A 21,875-nucleotide genomic window follows, 5' to 3' on the forward strand; every position below is an offset into this window, starting at 1 on the left:
TGGTAGCTGGTTTTTAGGATTAAAATTGTAGTATGAAGCAGTCCAGCCAGGTTGCTTTGCACAGGCTAGAAGAGGAAGGTTTCTGAGTGGTTTGTGCTCATTTTCCACTTGCCCGGACCTGGGCTGCGTGTCGGGCAAATCCGCTGGCAAATGTTAACACTGCCCAAGGGACTGAAAGTGAAGCTGGGGGCTGATGTGGCATGCGGTTGCCATGGTACTGGCCATAATCCTGCCGGAGTCAGATACCCTGATGATACGGCGAGTTTGAGCTTGCTCTGGAGTACAGCGCAGTGACCCTTCCCAACAGCATCTGGTTGCGTTTTAAACTTTTGATAAATTCCATAGCCAAAGAAATCAAAACAATTTAAATAACAAGCCCAGCTTGGCCAAAGTCCAAGTTCAGGCTGCTGCGTTTCTCATTGGTACTGCTGTTTAATGTAGAACGGAGCAAAAGCGAAGATAATCGGGGTGGGAGCGGGGCACTTTTTGGAGATTCTTTCTCCCCTCCTCGTAGCCTTAGTCCCAAAACAAGAGGATGAAACTACATTCAACCTCCGGTGAGGCTGCTTATCGCGTTTAGGGAACAGTCTATAATGAACGCGTTTCTCCCCCTAGATGTTCCCGGCGGGTAAAGCCGCCCGTGTGCGAGGATGTTCCGCGGAGCTCTGCTGCCTCCAGCCCTGCTGTGGCGGGGGCTTGAAAAAGTCGCGCAAACTCGCGGGGAAAAAGCAACCACCAAAGTTGGAGGGAAACCACCCCCAGCTCCATCCCCGCCTCTCCGCGAGCGAATCTGCACAAGCCAAACTTGCGCTGTTTGGGGAGGGGGGGCAGCTTTCCTCGAGAAGGGGATTTGTGTGGGCTCGCTGCAGATGCGCTCCAGCTGAGCGCGGTGTGCGGGGGCTCCCGGCGCTCCCGAGCGGCGCGGCCGGGCCGGGCTGGGCTGGCGGAGCGGATCCCACCGCGCCCCACAGAAAGCCCCGCTCCCAAAATGGTGCGGTTCGCTGAGGCGAGGGGGCGAGCCGGGATGAAAGGGGCTGGGGGGAGGAGAGAGAAGATCCGGAGCGGTGCGCTGCTCCCGCGCCAAAAGGGTGGGAAGGTTTAGATTTCCCTTTTTTTTTTTTTTTCCTTAAAGGGCGGGTGGAAGAGAAAACAGACCCTAGAGCCAGTTTTCCTCTTGTGTCAGGGCTTGAAAGCGCTCCAGCGTCTTCCTGCAGGCTGCTCAACTTCATCCCTCGTGTGTGTGCATGTGTGCGTATATCTATTATATACATAAAGTAGGTGAACGTGTGCGCGCCGTGTCCCGCCGGCGGCTCGGGCGGATGGGCAGCAGGAGCCCCTCACCTCTGCACGCCGCCCCCGGCCCTCCACAGCGCTCCCGCGCTCCCTCCCTCTCCCCGTCCTTCCCCGCCCGCCTCCGCGGAGCTGCTCCGCGCCTGCCGCCGGGAGAGCACCGCGCCGCCGCCGCCGGGATCCGCGGCAGCTTTTGGCGTGGAGCGGAGCGGAGCGGGGGAGCGGCACAAAAGGGAAGGACGGAGGGAAAGTCCCTCCCACGCCCCCCTCCCCCAAGTTTATGATGGGGGTCCGGAGGAGCAGCGCTGCTCCGCGGCAACCGCTCGTCTGCTGAAAACTTGCTGCTCCGCTTTTTGGGTAAAGTTGATGCTTATTGTGTCTTTTCATTGTGCTTTTTATTCTTTTTTTTCCCCCCTCTCCTCCCGCTTTGGCTGGAGCTGCCCTGCGCCGGTGGGGGGTGTGTGTGAGGGAGGGTGCAGTTTGCTGAGGGGCTCTCCTCGCTGCGGGTGCCCAGGGAGCCCATCCCGTGTGTCCCCCCGAGCTCGTAGGTGAGCGGGGAGGATGGGGCCGCGCGTGTGTCCGCCGCGTCCCCCCCTTTCCCCGCCAGACCCCTCCGGGACCGTGCCTCCCCGGCCATTGTTTTTCCCGGGGGCTGCGGTGACAGTCCCAGCCCCGGGCTGCTGCCGGGACCGCCTTGCGCTGGCTCCCGGAGGACGGCAGAGCTCCCCAAAGCCAGAATAGAGTTTGTCTCTTTTTTCAGAGGAAAAATGAAGTTGCCCCCTCGCCTCCTTGTCATCCCCCCATCCGGGAGGGGCAATCTTTCGACAAGTATATTTGCTGAGGAATTTAAAAAATTCCCTGCTGCAACTTGATCCCTGTGTGATGAGGAGCGGCTTGGAGAGACCCGGACTCCAATCCTATTAAGGACTTAGAGAGTTGAGAGTTTTTCCCCCGGACTCGGTGGCTTTAAAACAATCAGGGAGGAGGGGAGGGAGATGGGCTCATCTAGATGCCTTTTCTGCCTCAAGTGATTGCCATCATTTCCTGGGAAACCTGACTTTTCCAGCGCGGGGACTTAGGGTGATTTATCAGTGGTCCTGCTGCCGGCTTTTCCGAGGTTTACGGGGTTATTTATTTATTTATTCATTTAGCTAACATGCAGCCAGGGCTTCAAAACTTGCCAGGCCGGGGCTGAGCCGCGGGTGCGGTGTCCCCTCCGCGGGGCGGGACCCGGCTCGGCCCCGCTGCATGGCCCCGGTGCCCAAATGTGCGGGCGTGGGGTCACCGCCGGCCGGGCCAGCGGAACTTGTGTCTTCTATAGCTGCCCTCGCGTTTCGTACTGCCCCAGGTGCTGGAAAACTTCGTGCTTACAGAAATTAGCATTTTATTGGTGTATGGTGTTTATATTTTTACGGCCACAGATAAAGGCGCTAGTTTAAAAGCTTGTCTACCCCCTACCAATCCCCCTTTTTTGTTCTTTTTATTCTTTTTTTTTTTTTTTTTCAACTGAGGCTCTTGGGATGTACAAGAATTTGAAAGTAAGCGTTACTAGCATGTGCATAAAACAGCATTTAAACAAATATTGTATTGGCATGTGCTGTGGAGTTAGTGCCAAAAAAGTTAAGTAAATAAGCCATGAAATTCAAAATACACACAAGTGGAATAGACTGATTTGTTGTAAGACTTGCTGATTTTATCTGCTTGTTCTAGCTACCTTGTTTTAAGAAAAACTTTGGAGGTCTTTTTGGGGTTGGTTTTGTTTTGATTTTTTAAAGTTCTAAATCTAATAAAATTAACTTCATTAGAAAAGAAACTAAATTCACCTGGAAAAGAGGATTGTGCTAGATAATTAACTAATTATTTATACTGCTGAGATGTTTGAATTGCGTGATAATTGCTGCATACGGCAACTACAGTTGGTGAATTGGTTTGGTTCAGCTTTTCTGATGGGTGGATATGGTAATTTGTATTTGGGCTGTAACGTCAGGAAATGGTGACACCTGTCAAACTTTGAATTGCAATAAAAATGTAGTATTGAATGTTATTGCAAAACTGACAACTTTTAAGAAGCGAATGAAATTCATTATGGCTTTTCCACTGTAAACAACTCCTGGAAATTTGTCATTTGATTGAAAGCATGACCTATCTGTAGCACTGCAGAGTGCCTGATTGACTGAAGATGAACTTGTTAATCTATAGGTATGTGTATATCCAACCTCTGGTGTGTGTTTGTGAAAGAGTTGATCTTTAAAGCAAGTTGAGGTAAGATTCACTTCATCTTGAATGTTGTTATTGCTTAAAGTATGTGACTTTGAAGTGCCCAGAAATGCAACTGCTGTTCTTCAAAGGAAAACAGATCTCGAGGACTGTTTCCAACTTCCTTTCAATGTCTTTCTTTTTTTTTTCTCCAGCGTGTCAAAGGGGATGTATACAGATGGACAAATACTATTTGTGTTAGGTCATTCAATTAGAGAAAAGTTAGAGCCATAGAAGAATTTGAACTAGATGCATATGTCAATATAAATCTAGCATAATTTCATTGAAGCTGCTCCAGGTTATACTTGGATAAAAGAGAATAGAACTTGACCTCAGACATCCAATACATAGCAGCTTGTGTTCCCAAATGTCACACTGAAGTCACATTTAGAAAACACAGCCTTCTGGCTGCATATAGATAATGAGCAGTATTTTTGTCATTGTTTTGAAAAGCAGTGTGAACTTCAATGTCAAAGAACCATTTTTGATTATGTTTTGTGTGATTCTAATGATCTTACAAGTTTATACCACAACTTCCCTTTCAGTGGCACAGTTGTATAGAAGCTGCACAGGCTCTAGGGCTGTGTGATCATCTGTACACAGAAAGGGTTATGTAGTTGCTACAGTTTTGTCTGACTTGAAAATACATTTTTCATGATCCCGATACTTTATTTCTATTGAGAATGTTTGAATTTTTCAGTCCTCTGGACCCATCTTTTTTTTAGTTTAAGGATAGGGTAGAGCATATGACCTAATAGCAATTTCATTATTCTCATTCTCTGTTTGCAAGTTAACTTGGTTAACTGCCTGCCTCTGTTTTTGGTGGCCTACTGTAAGCCAGTTGTTTGCCCTGTAGTCTGAAAGGTACACAGATACTTCATGCTTTTGTACTCTGAGAAGTGCTCTGTTCATAGTGAAGTTTCCAGTGCAGATTAGTGAAGGCAGTGGATTCAGTAAGCAGTCACCAAAATCTGTATATATTTGTGGAGCAAACACCTATCTATTGCCCCATCACAAAGCCTCCACTTAATAATCTGGCCAAGGATTTCAAGGCAGTGAGTTTTTTCAAAGAAGCTACTTAGGAACATTAGATGTGACTATAGCATCAAACTAATTAGTTGCCACTCCATTTCTATGAAGCTTCTAGGGCTTTATAGAAATGCAATATTTGCACTTCTCACTTGCTGCTAAGGCATTGAGGTTAAGCGGTCTCTGCTTTTTGTCCGCTTTCTTGCTGATGGGAAAGATTCCAGGGCATTGTTCGAGAGCTGCACAACCCCCCTATGTACCTGGGTAAATATTTTAAACAGTTGCACATTTGGACAACTTGCCACAAAGCATTAAGTGGTATTTAGGGTTTGCTTCAGCTCTGCTGCCAGGACCCTTGTAAAGAAAACCAAAACAACTTGTAGGTATTTGGGAATTAATTAATGCAACACTAAATAAAATAACAGCAAAGAATGAATCCTCCTATGAATGACAGCAAGAGGGCATTGTGTTAGAAAGGCAAATAATACATGTGTGCCTGTGCATATCTACATGTATGTACGCACATTTGTGTGCATGCATGGAGTGTGCACAATTCATGACCTGTGCATACAGCAGATCCCATATATATGCATCTTCTAGAAACTAACTGGTGTTTGGTGTAAAAGGAATGAAAAATTGCATCTTGCATGGCAATCTTGATAGTTCAAGAGGCAAAATTGCAGGTTTCCCTTGTGAACAAGTGACTGGAATGGAAATAGTGAGTAATCAGGTCAAATTTTCTACAGACCAGCTCCAGTTGGGAGTGAATACATGTTCGATGTGTGTAGTCCAGAAGAGGCCACAGAACTTTTGTTCATTCACTCTTGGCTACTGTAAAACCACAACCCATAATCTTTAACTTCTTATAAACAAAGTGAACCCAAATGCACTAAAGATGAAATGTGTTGCACAAAGGGAACAGGTAAATTATCCTTTAATTTAGAAAGTCAGAGCTGTAAAAATTGTTTGGTATTTATGAATATTCAGTACTACAGCAAAAAGAGGCCTCAGTGCCTGGAAGTGGACACCCAAATTAGAAAAAAATTGAAAATAGGCTCCCTTGGGCTCCTATTGTAATGAGTGGAAGCGTTTCTGATACTGTCATGGGCATGACTGCCCAAATACATTAGTCACTGGTGAATCTTTTCTTATCGTTTCACAATTATTTGTGATTGGCTGTCACCTTTCTGCAATTATAAATATTCTAAGAGGAAACAATACAAATTAGAACTGTAGGTACCAGGATCTTTGTACTGGATGTATTTCTTTTTACTTTCTAAGTGTTCTTTTTCATATGAAAAGAGTCTTGCAGCTTTATCCTTATTCAAGTCTTTTCTTTTTGTATCTACTGGGGAGAAAACCATTAATTTTGAGGAATGGTGAGAGTAAGCCTTAAGCTGTCTTTGACATTTTAGTTTAACTTGAATAGGTTAATTTTTTTTTCTTTTTTAAGAAAACAAGTTGGTGGGAAGTGTGTTTTAACTGTGAGCGCCCGATTTCGACCATTAGCATAAGAAAAAAAGTTTTAGTGCATTTACCATTGTATTGAATGAAGAGTTCCAACAGTCAGGGAAAAGAAAGTAAAAGGCTGTAAAGAAATGATGGTCTATTCAGATTATTCAGCAGCCCAGAGCTCTGGTCATCTGCCTCTGAAATCTGTGATCGGGATATCACTTTTATCTTCCTGTGCCTTTCTCTCCTCTATTTCACATGTTCACTTTTGTCAAGGTTTATTGATCACGTTTTCTTCTCTGCAAATCTGTGGAAAATTTAATGAACCAAAAACAACTGAGAAATAAAAGGAACTTTTTATTCATTAGTCACTAGATTGAATTTTGTTCCATAGGCACTACCCTCTTGCCTCCCATGTGCCTCATTGTGTCACTCCTGCATCACTTACAGTATGTACAGTGGGAATGGCCACATTATTAATTCTCTTCCAGGGAAAAGTTTGTTTAAAGTTGTGAACTCATGGCAGCCCCAGCTCTGCTCCTTGGCTTTTTTCTGCCTTCCTGACATTTGGATTCTTGACTGTGGTGCTTCTGTCACTAAATACCTTTAAGTGTGTATTCGGCAGAGCATTTACCTCTTCAGGAATTAAATGTATTTGCTGCCTAGCAATTAAATCCAAATTTAAATGATTGCAGATTAGTAGTAGTTATTTACAGTCCTGATTGTTTTGGTGCTGTGATCCTTGTTCATTACACATCTGCTTTGCCGTGGTGCTGCCCCAGAGCGCTTTGTGATGCAAATGCTTTTGTTAACTTACAAATAGTTTCAGTATCTAGATCATCTCAGGTGACATATTTAAGTCGCTTCTTTTTTCCCAGATGGACTTTAAAAAAGCTGTAATTAAATGTGGCTTCCAGTATGATTAAGCTTTGCTAACATTTTCCATGGAACGCTTTACTTGAACTCTGGCACTTTCTGAACTTGTCACTGGAAGATTTTTCAAAAAACGCCCCTTTTAACATTAATTTAATTTCATTTAGTGCAGCTTGTAAGTGTAGGGAAATGAGTTAAAATGAAGCATATATCTGCCTGAGAGATTACTTGGATGTTTCTTAATTCTTAAGAACTTTACTGCTACCCCATGTTAAATGCAAAGTCTAAGTCCCAGAGGAAGCAAAACCGTAGAGTTCTGTAGAACAGTCCTAAATACTCTCCCAATGAATAGTAGCATCAATCCTGATACTTTTAAAGGATGATCTAAAAGCCACAAAAGGGACTCTGGACTTGAGTTTGTAATTTCAGCTGTAGTGATGGCACATCTGTTTTTCTGTGCATGGAGTGACTGTTCTGTAGGAGTAGACACTTGCAAGTTTCATCTGCCTGTAAATCTAGAGAGAGGACTTTGTGCCCAGCAGAATGAGCCCTGCTGTAAAAATCTGGGCTTCTGGGGGGGAAGGGGGTGGGGGGGAATAGTAATAAAACATCTCCCGTCCCCTGTGAAATGTAGGATTTTAGTGTAGCTAACCCATTCACATGAAACGAATGAAATCTGTCCAGAGGAAGACAGACACCTTCTGTGGGATGCTGTGCTGCTCAGGGGAAGCCGGTGCGGGCCCAGCCCCTCGGAGAGGAGCCCCCCGTGGTCACAGTCCCTCACCCCCCCAGGAGGTGGCAAATACCCCCGCCAGGGCACCCGCTGGTTCTTGCCACAATCTGCAGGGGATGGTGAGCTGCGCAGCGGAATTCCTGCAGTGGCAGTGGGAAAACTTCCCGTGTTACCAATGCAATTCAGAAGAGTGGAGATTCTGTAATATTACAGTGCTGTGGCTTATATTCATCACTAAGAGCCTTAAATACCCAGTCTCTGGAAGTTAAATCCTGTTTTGTTTAAATGTATATTTGATGATTATAGTCTATTCAAGCAAACAGATCACCTGGAAGTTGTTTAGCGCTGTGTTAAGCAGTTTGATTCTGTCGCTAAAATTCATTGAAAACCCCTTGAAAACATCTCAGCATTTCTTTTTTTTTCAGTTTGGAAAGTGGCATTCCTAGCTAGAATCAGTGTATTGCTCCCCTCCACGCTGACCTGAGGAGCTCTATTAGAGCCCTTTTATCACACCGTCTTTAAAAGCAAGGTCTGTTGATTGCAGCAGTGTTAAAAGAGCATCATTTCCCAACACCAAGATCGCTCCTTTTCACAGCAATGCTCAGCAATGCCCCTTTGTGCGGGGGACAATGCAATAAGTCAGACAGGACTTTCTGAGCCACCCCTATAAGGAACTGTAAGGGCTGCTGAAGTACACTTGTGTTAAGTTGAATTGATTGAAATTTAATGGCTGTTAGTAGCTATGAATGGTAATGATTTTCTAGAGTATCTTCACCATGCTTGACATTAATAACTGTAGAGTGTGTATGTGTGATGCTAGTATGTTATTCATTTTTAAAAATGCTTTCTCCCAGCCCTCTTTCCCATAATTTAGTTGTTTTGATGCTTCAGAAAAAAAAAAAAATCTTGTGCTTCGAAGAGCACGTACATCTTGTCAACATAATTTTGTGCTCAAGATTTTTATTTTTTCCAATTCTAACATAAATCAGACTACAATATAGTGAGAGTGATGAATTTGTTTTACATGCCATCAAGAATTAATGTTATGCAAATAAAAGCTTTACAGGTGCCATGATTTACTTAATAATTTCAAGTTCTAATATTTAAGCTCATTCATTATGTTTGAGTAAAAAAAATAACACAGCATGTTCATATTTTAAAACGTGAAATGTGAGATTTGTGTGCATTTGCTGTGTGTAGTTGCTGTGTAAGCACATTTGATGGCTAAGAAAGAATCAATCAGTGTTTGCATTCGGCGTCCTGTGCCTGTAGATGTTACAGAGACATTTCAAAGAGAATAATCAAATATTTGTATGTAAGGAGAGGAAGAGGGTGGTGAAATATCCTTCTCAGATACAAAGAAGCAGAAAACCGCCAAAGAAAACTTCTCTGGCCTTCAGAATTTGAGCGGGGCAGCACAGTTTTGCTATGCAAAGTGGCCTTTATTTCATCCTGAGCCGTTTGCTCCCAGACCTGCTGCCTTTGCCGCACGGGAGGATGCACTGAGCAGCTCTGGTGAGAGCTGTAGGCATCCTGGGTCAGAGGTGAATGGGAATGTGATGGCAAGGTTTGCAGGCTTTGATATGATTTTTAGTGTGCTTCCCAAAGGCTAAGGACAAGGGGGAGAAAGTTTGACACATAAATACATCTTGAATCTCTGAAGATAAGAATAGATTTTGATTTTATTTCTCAAAAATTGAGGTCACAGTGGCCTGATGACAGACTGAAAGCCCATCACTCAATTTTTTTTCTGTTTCTTTTCTTTATTTTTTTTCTATATGAACAGACAGATTCTTATTTTTGATACATTGTACACATCGAGTTACTGACAGCATATTCAGGTTTTGAAGTTTGTGGCCTGAGGATCAAGGTTTAGCACCAGCATTCAGGCCTCCCTGCCCAAACAGTAGTCATTTTACTGATAATGCCATAAAAGAATCAAACCTCTTAAATTTGGTAACAGTGAATTAAAAGCAAATCTTTATAAAATGCAAGCGGTCACATTTCTGGGATTGCTACAGCTCATAGTTGGGGGAGTAGGCTCAAGAATTGCTCCTTGACCTCTTCAAGTGCAGGGGACCATTGGCCAGGGAGCAGAGTGGTACTTGGCTTTCAGTAATTTTGACAACTTCTCCTTTTGCTCTGTGTTCTTGAGGAACTTGGAGGAGAAACTCATTTGGATGCCCCATTCAAGCCAAGGATTTAGCTGGGTGTTAAAGGGCCATTTGGGAAGTGGCACACAGTGTATGTACCGTGATCAAGTTAATTATGTTGCTTTGGCAACCCCAGCTTTGGTATTTCCTGGCTAGTACTCGTTGATGGAATCATATTCCAATATCTGGCGTCATCAACACTAAAATCTTCTACAAAACCAGGTCAGTGTTGTTAAAAAGTTGCAGAAAAAAGAGATGGAGGATTTTTCTGAGAGTGTTAACAATTCATTGTTTTACATGCTTTGTGTTGAAGTAAGTTTCTGTTTAGAATTTTAAAGTATAATTCCATTGTAGGAAATACAGTAGCAATATAATTGCTTTTACAGTGGACTCCAAGTGATTGTTTTAGAATTCCTTTTGTGGAGAATTTCAGCATTTTGAGGTTTTGTTTCAATTCACAATAAGTCATATTTGGAAACCTTACATTTCTTTGTAACTGCAGTAACTGGATTCTTAACTTACTGCTTCTGAGAGCTGTAAGGGAACAACAGGGCTGAGCACAGCACATGTGTTTCTGAACCATGTCCATGGCCAATTTTTCATGTTTGATTTATTGTGTGTGCAGTTGGGGTCTTTTTCCCATTTTCTGCGGAGAAAAGGGAATGAGGAGGGAAACATTGTGCATATTGGGGTTGCATTATCCCAACAAAGCTTGCAGTTCTTTAGAGACCTTGCTGCAGCACTCTAAATCTCCATTTCCTATTTGAGAAAATGTTCCTACTTCTGCATATTACTCCAAGGCCTCTGACAGGGGTTGGTAAAATTTAAACTATGTGTTGGACTTCTTTTGAGAAATTGACTGATGCTGGAGGTGATTTCATCCCTCTGGGTCAAAGCACATAGGGGAAGCGGGCGTTGAAAGGCAAGTCTAGATCTGTGTTGAGAGGACGGGGATGAAACAGGGCAGTGCTGGAGGTTGCACCGTTCTCCCGGGAGCATGCAGGGTGAGGGGTCTTCCTCTTCTCCAGTCCAGAGGGCATTTCCAAGGTGCAGATGGCAGGAGCATCTTTGCCAATGCATTTGTTTCCTTTAGTCTCTTCTCAGGGTAGAGGGACACCTGAGAATCAGACTCCACCCAAGCTGTTGAAGGTGGGAGATGAGATTGGCTTTCTTGGTAGAGAGGAACTCACTGCTTGTGAGTTGGTGTTGCTCTCTGCTGCCCACTTTGGGCTGGCCCATTTCTGGTCACGGTGGGTTTCTCTGCACCAGGTGGTGGCTTTCCAGGGAGGCGCTGCCTCAGTTTAGGCTGGAAACCTTTAGTGCATTGGGTGCAGTCAGGTGATGAAATGCTCCAGCTGTCAGACTGAGGAAGGGGACACACAACAACTTGGGACCCCTAACCCTGGTCATTTTGGTGTCTTCCTCCTTTGCTGTTGAAGATGCAACTTTTCAGCCATCACCCCACTCCCTCCTCCTGTTACTGAATGTGGAATAACTAGTGCATTCATGGGGTTTGCCAGAATCAGATCTCCAGTGAAGTGTAGGACCCTCCAGTGGAAGTGAAGAAGGCAACCACTCAGGATGTCTTCTTCAAAGTGACTTCTCCCTCCTTTCCTCAGTCACTCTCTCCTCCTGGTGTGGTGCAGCCCAGGAGGTGCTGCCTGGGACTGGCAGGCTGTTAGCCCTGCTTTAATGAAGGGGGAGCAGTTGGGGGATTTTATCTGGTTTATGTTTTTGCTCTCTTGCCATGTGTTGTTGGGTTGCTAGGATGAGGTCTGTGGTCCTGGTGTGCTTTCTGTGTGTGCTAAACCACTCGTCCCACGAACCTCCCATGTAGGCTGGACCGGGAGTCCTTGGTGCAGCAGTTCAAACAGAGTGCAGAGCTGCAGGTGCTCTTTTGCTGGCTGAGTGCTTCAAATGTCACACCTATCCTTGGCTTAACATCTGTGCTCTTTCAACATCTCATGTGAGCTAATGCAGTTTAGGCATCACCCATTTCTCTCTCTCTCTTCCTGGAGGTTACAGATTTCCAGACACCCTTGAGATGCAGTTTTAAGGTCATCAGTGGCATTTTTAGGTCACAGAACTGCAGGACCTTGTCTTCTTGCCAGCTAATCAAATGACTAATTAGTTCATATATCGCTGCTGTTATCTTTCTCTCTAGCTTTGGTTCAGCTCTGCAGAATGAAGCCTGCTAGGAGATGACATCTGAGAATTACTTGATTGGAAACTTAGAGGCAGATATGGTCAAGGGAGTCCATATGAGCAATCACTGGTGCCTGAGTTAGTCTCTGTACCCCAATTCATCCATGTGTATCAATGCATCTGTCAAAGCACAGTACTTAAAAACAGCTTTGCTCTAAGCCTTTCTATGATTATGGCAGTGAATACTCAAAATACACAGTACTCTTAATTCCATTGTAATTTGAGTAATATGCACAAGACTGTATTTTAATAGATGTAGCTGTATACATATATTTTAATTTATTTTAATCTGTGAGCAATTTTACATCTGGGCATTTTATCCTGCACCCTCTTAAATGCTCACAATTAGGGACTTGGGCAGTGCAAGCCTTTGTGTGTATCACAGCCACATTAACCCACTTTATTTCACACTTTTCTCAGGTGTTGATGGCATCTGGTTGTGACAGATGCTTTCTGATAAAGCCTTCAGATCAACATGCCTTTGGAGACATCAGTGCTCTGTGTTGGTACTTGCAGACTGCTGTATCCAAATACTCTTCTTTAATTGTCTTATTAAGTAGAGAATTAAGCTGTGTGCTTTGACTGTTTTGGTGCCAGTGATTCTTATTGCAGGCTTTGGCACGGCACCACGTTGTGTTTTAAAGAGACAGCATCACTTTAATGATGTGGGAATTGAGTTGGAGGATAAAAAATCCGCTGAGAAAATGGCTGACTGAAAGTACAGTACGTAAAATCTGATTTTATGTTCTACCCCTCAGACTATTAGGTGGGGGGTTTAGTTCAAATGCCTGCAATGATTTAAGAAATAAAAAGCAGAAATTCTCCCTGCTGCCAGACCACAGGCTCCTCAGCGCCAGACTTGCAGACGAATGTCACATGTTGCTGTATGTTTTGAAAGCATACCATGTGTTATTCTTTAGCTGTCTCAGTCTTCCCCCCCAGCTATATCATCTTCCCCCTAGCCAATCTCACAGAAAAACTTCTGATGAAAAAACTTTCCATTCCCCCTGTCCAGCACAGACCCTAGGATGTGTTCCCCTGTACCTGTCAGTCCACGTGAAGGTCTCTGCCCACAAACTTGCAGAAGTGATTTTAACTTGACTTCATGTAACTCTGCCTCTTATGCTTTAAATCAGGCACTTTTGACACTGATATTGCAGCTTATGTTGTGCGTTAGGATCAAGAGCTCACAAATGACTAAACATATGGTTAAAACTTTTTTTTCATGAAATATAATATGTTTCAGTTTAACTCAGCTGTGGGTCTAGATAACAAACCTCCACAGTTTGCCATTAGAATAATTGCATTTCCAGAAACAATTTTTTACTCCTTCTTTTCTACTGTCTTGGATTAATGTTTCCTCCAGCTAATGACAGGACTGGACATGCAGACTGGATTAGAGCATAGTGTGAGTACTATGAGCTGAACATGCTGGCATCTCACTTTATTGCCTGCAAGGTTAAGCGGTTTACTGTGAGGTCGCAAGAAGTAAACTGAAAGCAAAAAGGCAAATTAATCCAGATCTCTTGGGTTCCGTCAGTGACGAGCGTGGCTCCCAGGGCATTTGCCTCTGAAATGTTGTTTTGCCCGTCCCCCAGCCCACAGCAGTGGAGTTTTCTGACTCATGACCAACTTGTGCTTAAATGGGAGGTCAGAGTCCAGCCACCCCTCGGGTAGCCGGGTGTCACTCTGGCAGTGTGGCCACGGGATGCCGCTCCTCCTCCTCATCTGCAGTGCCAGGATGAACGTGGCAGAAAAGTTGGCAGCAGCAGCCTGGTGCTGCAGCTCTCCTGAATGGTAAAGGCTGCTTTGCATTAGAGCTGCTCCCTGGGGCTGCCTCCTTGCAGGAGGTCTGCTCCCAATTTCAGCAGGGGTAGGAAGCAGCCAGCACTTCTGCTCGACATCTCTATTAAGTTCACTGTACCAAGGAAAAAACAGCTACTCAGGAAAGCCACTGCTTGGGTTTCTGCAGAAAATAGAGTTGAGTGGTCCAGTGGCAGAACTGCAGATCACTTCTCTGATAAGCAAGAAACTGCTGGGGAATAATGTTAGGATAAAGGATAGGGCTGCAAAGACCAGAGCAGATGGTGCAAGGGATCGTACATGCATCACACCCACGTGTGCTAGCTAGACCACTGCTGAAAATTCATCATACTGTATTTGTATTCCTTTTATTTTTCCTTTTTGTTTGTTTATGTGTTTGGAGTTATTTGTTGGTTTTTGGTTTGGTTTTTTTTTTTTTCTTTTTTTTTTTTTTTTTTTTTTTTCTTTTTAACACTGCCCTGAATGGGATTTATGCAAGTACCTGCATCCAGCTGTACCTTGTACTTGTAGGTGGTATTTCCACCTATGGGCTTAGGTGCTGAGTGTGCCATCTGATGTCACAGTTTGCAAGTGGACTGGTCATACTGGGGACTGAATGAGTCTGCTCACTTATTGCACACAAAAGGTTAGATTTGAATCCATGTTGGAAGGCTGGATCACAGCCTGTGTCTTAAGCGTGTTGGGCCTGTAATTCTCTTTTCAGTAGAAATGAAAGATTTATTGGTTATCTATGAAAACAATAATAGAAAGTTTGTGTTTCATGCTTAGATATAGTTATGAGTGTGGTGCTTGAATGATGAGGTGTACTGTGTTCAGAAAGAAACCTGGTACCATCCCACATAAGTGCAGGGCTTCCACTGGGCTGTGTCTCTGACAGATCAATTTGACAACTCCTGCTTTACTGGGACCCCAGTTCCTCATATTTCCTGGGGAGCTGCAGTGTTCAGCTGGACTCAGCAAACCAGCTGTGTTGTAGTGGTAGAAATAGTGCAGGGATGTGGCAAGTGCCCTGCTGGGACCACCAGCCTCAGGCAGAGTGACTCCTGGACAGGGAGCTGACTGTATAGCTTGTATCTGTGGGGAGGAAAAATGGGTGTTGTGTTTCTCCTCTTGAAGTCAGTGGGAACTTCACCAGAGTGCCACAACTTCTCAGATAGGATGGATGGTGGCTTAGCCACTTCACCCACCAGCTCCCTCAGGACCCACAGCTCAATCCCTTAGAAATACCAGGAAATGTGGCAGCTGACCAAGGGCACAGGGCTGCTCTTTGTATTCCAGGTTCATGGCAAAGAGCCTAGTGAGTGATGACTGCTTTGTGAGACCAGGTGTGGCCAGGAGGGCATGTCCTGCCTTGTGTGTCACCAGTTGCCTCTTACATGGACCCCTGTGACCTGTTTGTACTGATGTGTTAGATCTGGATCATGGGCCTTGGAACCATGCAGAGCTTGTACTGGAACAGAAGAGTGACTTACCCTGCAGCCTTCCACAAGCAGTGGTACACACTCTGCTTCCCTGTGCTTTGTCTGCATACAAGTAGGCAGGGGCATTTCAAGATAATTGCTGTAAACTGGAAATGTTCACCATGCTAAGGATTTGCATGGTTGGGACAGACCTTTCCTTTGTGACATTGTCATGGTGGCACATGAAAAGCTACTTGAACCTGATCCTCTTGATTTATGAAAGAACTGGTTGTAAGTTTGATTATTTCCCATGGGGCTTCTCAGAAAGCAATGCTTTCCCTGCCCTTTTCTTATCTGAGGGAGCCCTTCCTGTGGCCTGCAAAGATCACCTTACTTTCAGCGCATTTGTGGGACATGCATGTATCACAGTTCTAGTTGGTAACAATACCTGCGTGGGTTATCTTAGAAAAACTATTGCATTATTATGCAGGAAGTTCACAAAACTTTCACTGTCTATTTTCATAAGGGAGATCTTTGCCTTAAATTTGTTGCTCTTTAGCAGAAGAGCCAGTCCCCCAGCAGAAGAGGAGGCTGGAATGTGATGTTATCAGCTCTCTGCTCTGCTAGACCTGCGGGCTGGTACAAAACCACAGTCAGCCCCTGAGCAGGCACTTGGCTCATGAGTAGTTAAGGGACATGAAGGGGTCCCAAGGAGACAGATGCACAGACAACCTGGTGGCAGCTGGGAAAATACTGTGGGGGAAAGAAGGGATGTAAGACACCCAACCTGTAGGAAACCAGTCTTCTTTATTTCTGTAACTTGTCTGACTACTTGCACTCTTTTATTAACATTTTATTATGGCAAAAGTGAATAGAATAAAAATAGTCTAAGTGCCAAGGGGATAAGCAGGAATTAAAAGGATTAAGTTCTGAACACTTTACTGCTTTTAGAAAGATGTTATTTGATTTACTAGCTTAAGTTAAACTTACATGACCAAATTACTTCTTAACTTAATAATGACTTTTGTGGGGTAAAAAAACCCATCTGTTTAGGTGCTTTAGGACTTAATCCAGAATACATCATAACTCTTTAGGCCATTATGGAAGAGCGGAGCAGCTATTCTTTGTGTCATAAGCTAAATGAGTGCTGACTGGGATTTGAGTCTTCTGGAAGTCAGCATGACCTGCATGTGGTGTAGGTAGAGATAACAACTCAGCGTGTAAGATAGCAAGGGAATTATTCCCAGTGTTACATTAGCTTTGTTGCCAACTGTGATATTTTTGATTGTTCTATTTTTCATAAACTCTTGAAATACTTTAAGATAACTTGTTGGGGTTTTTTTAAATATTAAAGTCTTTGTTTTTGAAAGACAGCTCATGGAAAGTTGATGACTGACAGTGGCAATTCTGTTTGAGATCACCTGCAAGAAACTTTTCTCCTGATACCTGTCAATGTAGTCAAGCCAAGCTCCTGCCCTTTATAAGGGCTCAGAGTTGCTGGCAGTTTGTGTTGGTTTCCTCTGAATCCACAGTGCTTGTTTGTGGCTCTTTCTTCCCCCCACAGCTCCTCACACAGCACACTTGCATGTTGGACAGAGTCCAAATTTCCTCCCTCCTGGGGATTCCTTTGCTGTTAATTTAAGTGATGGCAAATGCAAACTTCTTGCCAGAGCTTGCTGTGTGTTTTTTGGATGCTTTTTATAGCTGTTCCCTGAGGGGTCAGCTTTTGTCCTTCCCCACCACGCTTTCTGCTGTGGGGAGAGAGGCCTTGAACTGGAGCTGATCGGTCCCACCTGGCTTTGAATGCATCTCTGACAAGGCTTCGGGACCTCACTGTCTTTCACAGTTTTTGAAGACTTTTGCTTTGTTGTTGTTTGTACAAAGCTGAGCTTTATAATAACTTAAGTGTATATGTAATCTTAAAAGCAGAATTGATCATGCATGCCTATAATAGAGTGTGTCTAAGTTCTTATTAGATGGTTTTCTGCAGCACTGTGACCTGATGATTTCAGATGCTACATGAAAGTTACAATTAGGGAGGAAAATTACTATTTTTAATAGGTATGCAAAATAGCTTTTCTCTTCAAAAGTCATGTGGTGAAGACATGGTGCTGATATGAGACAGAGTGAATGTGTTGAAGAGAAGTGAGTGCCCATCTGCTGTACTCCTGAGCTGTAGAATTATGGGATATCTTCTCAAACTGGGGATGTTCACACAGATCAGAGCACAGTCTAGAAAAGCACCGAGTCCCCTTTTTTAGGTAGACCAGCAGTAGCCAGGAAAGCTGAAAAGCAGCTCTTCAGTTTGAAGTCATATGTGCCTTTGCTCATTTCCCTTCAGAAGGTCTGCCCTTGTCACCAGAGGGGATTTGAGTGCCTCCCCCAGCCACAAGTTCTGCTTCCCAGGGTTATTCGCCAGGGCCTTTGTCCTGCTGTGAGGTTTGTGCTTGCACAACTGAGAACCCGTTTAGTTGTGGTTTTAACCCCTGTCAGCTGTTTTCAGCAGTCCTCCTGTGATTTGTCCAGACAGTTTTGTTGAAGGAACTGTGCAGCAGGACGTGTTCACAGGATAGGGAGAAACATCACTGGCTTTATGGAGATGCACATGTTGGAGGAATGTCATCTGTTTGTGCTTCATTTTGCACTGGGGTCCCTCAGGGCACTGTGTGTTCTGTGATCATCTGGGCTATTGTAGAAGGCAGAACATTTGATTGAGCACAGAGGTTTGTAACACCAGCACTGCATAGCTTTGGTGTCCATTTTGTGTTGAACTGAAAGTTCAGAGAACCATAGGAATGCTCTGTGAGGGCACCTGGTGAACTAGTGGAAATGATGGTGAAGGAGTTCTCCATTGTGGCATCCTGGATGGAGAAATAAACCCTCGAGTCTGGAAGCAGTGTGGTGGGCAGACTCAGCGGTTGGGGAAGGTGACTTCTGGAGACCATGCAAGAAGCAGCACAGCACCTTAAAATGGGATTCAAGTAGGAAGAACAACTAGCTTATCTGGGGGAAAAAATTCAGTGGAGTGAACATCCAGGGTGCAGCATCTATTAGGATACCTAGGTCCTCGGTAATTAATAACTGAGCGTGAAGGTCTTGCAAATTTGCTGCTTTTCATAACCTAAAAAGACCCCCCCAAAAAAGGTTTGCTTGCTTGTCCTGTGCTGAGGCAGCAGATGGGACTGAGGACACAGCACTGGTAACTGCAGAAAGTGTAATGCATTCAGGTCTGCTTCACTCCATTACAATAGAGATTGACAAATTGGAGAGAGTTCAGGAGAAAAAAAGAAGTAACAAGAGAGCTTGAGGGATTGACTTACAAGAGAAGACCGAAAGAGCTGAATATAGATAACTTGGCTAAAGGATGACAAATGGGGTGGTTGAGATATAAATCTACAAATATCTGAAGGGTGTAAACACCAAGGCTATGAAGAATTATTTAGAGTGGTACAATGGGGTGTAACTAGAAGTAATGGGATGAAATTTAAGAGAAGGCAAATTTCAGTTGAATAATGGGAGAAGCTTTTTGACAGTGTGATGTATTAAGCCATGGGCTGCTTTTCCAGCAGTAGTCCTGTTGCTCAGTGTTTAGGACACAACCCTGTTTGCTTAAGAAGACAGAGATTTCCAGAGTCTTTATTAGGACAGTTTCAAATCATGCCTTTTGTGTTTTATGTGTTTGATGCAGAGGCATGCAAACCATGCACCGAAGCTGCTGCGCCTCTCCACACATGCACCATGTCTGGGTGTGACAGAGCAGCTCCTGGTGTTGTGGTGGTGGAGGTGATGTCAGGGGTGTGAGCAACCCCTTGAGCCACAGCTGAGCCCAGATGGCCCCACTGGCACGGCAGGCTTGGCCAGGTCAGTAGTATCTGCTCTTTGATCAGGACCCTCTTTTACCTCCCTCACTCCTCCCATCCAGGAGCTGTAGTGTTACCTTTTGGGGGTTAGTTCACTTACGGTCTCTGGAATAGATATCAAAGTTATGCTGTAGCTCTGCACCAAGAAATCTCCCACTTTGCTTCAAAGAAATCAGGACAAACAAGCTCCCATTGATGCACATGGTTTATGATCTTTTATAAATCTACAATACTGTACCTTAACTTTTTCTTTAGAAACTCCCATTTCTTCTTCTGCTTTTCACTTCACTTGAAATGCAAAGTAAGGTCAGAGGATCACTTTCCTACTGGCAGAACACAGTGCATTGTCTGTCATTTTAAAATATCCTCCACAGTAACTGAGGAAAGGTTCGTTTCTCTACTCTTTATGGTTAAAAGTGACTCTTGAATGCATTTTGCTTTTCCTAATCTAGAAGGGCTAAATTAGAAAATTAGGATAACTAGCTGTGTAAATCAAGTTAGAGTTATCTCAACTAAAATGGTAGCATGGGGAAGATGGCAGATTCATGTAAATAGAGAAACAAATGCAACTGTAGCACTTAGCACACACTGGAAACTTGGCTATTTTGTTGAAGAGAGGGAGGACAGAAAACTTTAAAGCACTGGCATTCTTGGAGCATAAATGAGACGAGCTGAAAGTGTCTTTTATAATTGTTCTTAAATGTGTTTTGTATTGCTCATGCTGTCCCTGAAGAGGTCTGTGTCCATACGCTTCAGGGAAATTTCTGAATTCTATCCTCTCTCAGTCTGCGGGAAGAAAGAACTGCTGAAGGGTTTCATTCTCCTCTGCATGGGGATGAATATTTTTCTTGCTAAAAAATGCAGTTTTGGTCTCCTCAGAAATGGATTAATTTGGTGGATGATTTTCCTGGGGAATTTTGTATGTGGGGAAATGTCAAAACAATTGTCTTCATTGCATTCCCATTACTGAGGGCTGTGCTGAGAGTACACTCCTGGAGAGGAGAGCTTTGCTTTGAACCACTTTTCACATCCAGACCAAGAATGGATGTGTGCTCAGGCCCCATCGGCTCAGGAGAGCAGCATAACCACTAAGCTACCTCAAGTTTGCCACCTTAATCTAAGTGGTTTCCATTCAGCAGAAATAAATCATTTATGTCAGTATGACTCCAGAATTATTTTTAAAAAATTGTTTGGTTTCACTGCTGTGCAGGAGTATCAATTATCCTCCCTACCTTATTTCTGAGGCCACTTTAAAAAGGAATTTTAATTATGCAGCTGGGGGTCTCTAATAGCATTTGCAGGAGACATCACTGGAGTTTTTTTCTCCTGGAGGTTGATTGATGATACTTTTGTACCTCTATTAGTAGACTTCGGCCCAGCCCATTTACAAGGCAGACTTTCCACGCAGGCACTCCTCAAGAGGACAGCGTAAACCTGGTCAGGTTTCTTTTAATTGTTGCTGCAAACTTCTCTGAACCTTGACAGTAAAAGACATCTTTGTAAAAGCAAGCCTGAGCAACTGAAGGAAGTGTCTGGGGGGAAAGGGTACCTCAGAATAAACTGCAGGAAATTTTGGAGTCACCACAGCAGTCCAGGCCAGTTTTAACTTCACAGCAGGGCTGGATTATGATCTGGAGCATTTGGAGTATTCCCAGTCTTGTTGGTCTGAGTTGATAACCTGCACCTGGAGGTGGTGGGATAACCCAGGAGATGGGTGGGAGCTATGAAGCACCAGCAGGAGCAGCAGAAATGCAGCTCCCAGAAGTCCTGGCTTGCAAGAGCCAGCCTGTGCAGGATGGCAAGCTATAAGGTACAGTAAGCATACTTTTTTGTCAGTGTAAGAAAGGAAAAGGCTGCCCTTCCTCCTTATCTGTTGAGGGCAATGAAAAATCTTGAGCCAGCTTGTGCAGGGAAAGGATTAATTTGCTGTGGATGTTTGATTAATAAAGCAGTAGTCTATCTCATTACATTTCCCCATAGTAACTGCAAAAGAGTTTCAGATGTGCGTGGCCTTTGCTGCTCTCCCCCTACTGTGAAACAGATGTCTCACTGCCCCCAGAAAGGACAGATCAGCACCCAAACCCTCCTTCTGGCAGGACATGAGGAGAAGCCAAAACGGAGGGAGGGAAGTGAGCCCGAGTGCAAGGAACATGCCTTTCTTTTTCTTCTACAATATGAGAAAACATAAACGAGTGTGCATGAAAACCAGGCAATGGAATCAGATTATATTGACTTTAAATACAGTGTTAGTTTTCTTCAGCAGCATTTAAAGGTTGGAAAGTTTTCAGCTAATTTTGCTGACAGTTGCACAGTTTCTTTACTGCCTTTTGTCCTTTTCCAGGGCATCTATCCTTCATTACTCCATACTAGTGCCCTGCCTTTATCTCTTGCAAGTCCTGCTCCTCAGTCCAGCACTGTGGGCCTCCAAGAATAAATGTTTATAATGTTCATTAGCTTTCAGTGAAATCTCTTCCAGCTTTCAAAGAAAGCTCTTTAGTTTGGTCTGCACAGATGTAAACTTTCAATAGGAGAAATTCCCTGTGTTCAGCTAATGGCTTCAGGACACCAAGTGCTGCTGATACAAACTGTAGTTCAGTGTCCTTGTAGCTTCATGTAAAAACTATGTGCTACCTCTGATTTTGAGTTTAAGCGTCCATAAGAGAGGATTTAGGCCTTCTGTACATGCAGTATATACTAACAGTACCTTATTTTTGTTTATGTATAAATAAGATGTCTCTCCACAAGATCTGTTGGAAGCCAAGTATGGGGTTTAAAAAGGGAATAAATAAGCAATGGAACA

General features: G+C 43.9%; 1 protein-coding gene across 2 annotated transcripts in view; it reads left to right on the top strand.

Moving 5' to 3' along the window:
* Positions 1 to 1,140: 1,140 nt before the first annotated feature.
* The window catches only part of GLI2 (GLI family zinc finger 2), a 187,729-nt gene continuing 166,994 nt past the window's right edge, over positions 1,141 to 21,875 (top strand). The window contains exon 1 of one of the 2 annotated variants that reach the window (XM_074548768.1): positions 1,141 to 1,248. The gene's annotated coding sequence lies outside the window, so the exon portion shown is untranslated. Of the gene's footprint in view, positions 1,249 to 1,317; positions 1,648 to 21,875 lie in introns of those variants that run through there. The other variant, XM_074548767.1, reaches the window with a different exon arrangement.

The sequence above is a fragment of the Zonotrichia albicollis genome, chromosome 10 (genome assembly GCF_047830755.1).
Source record: "Zonotrichia albicollis isolate bZonAlb1 chromosome 10, bZonAlb1.hap1, whole genome shotgun sequence".
In the NCBI taxonomy this organism is placed as follows: Eukaryota; Metazoa; Chordata; class Aves; order Passeriformes; family Passerellidae; genus Zonotrichia; species Zonotrichia albicollis.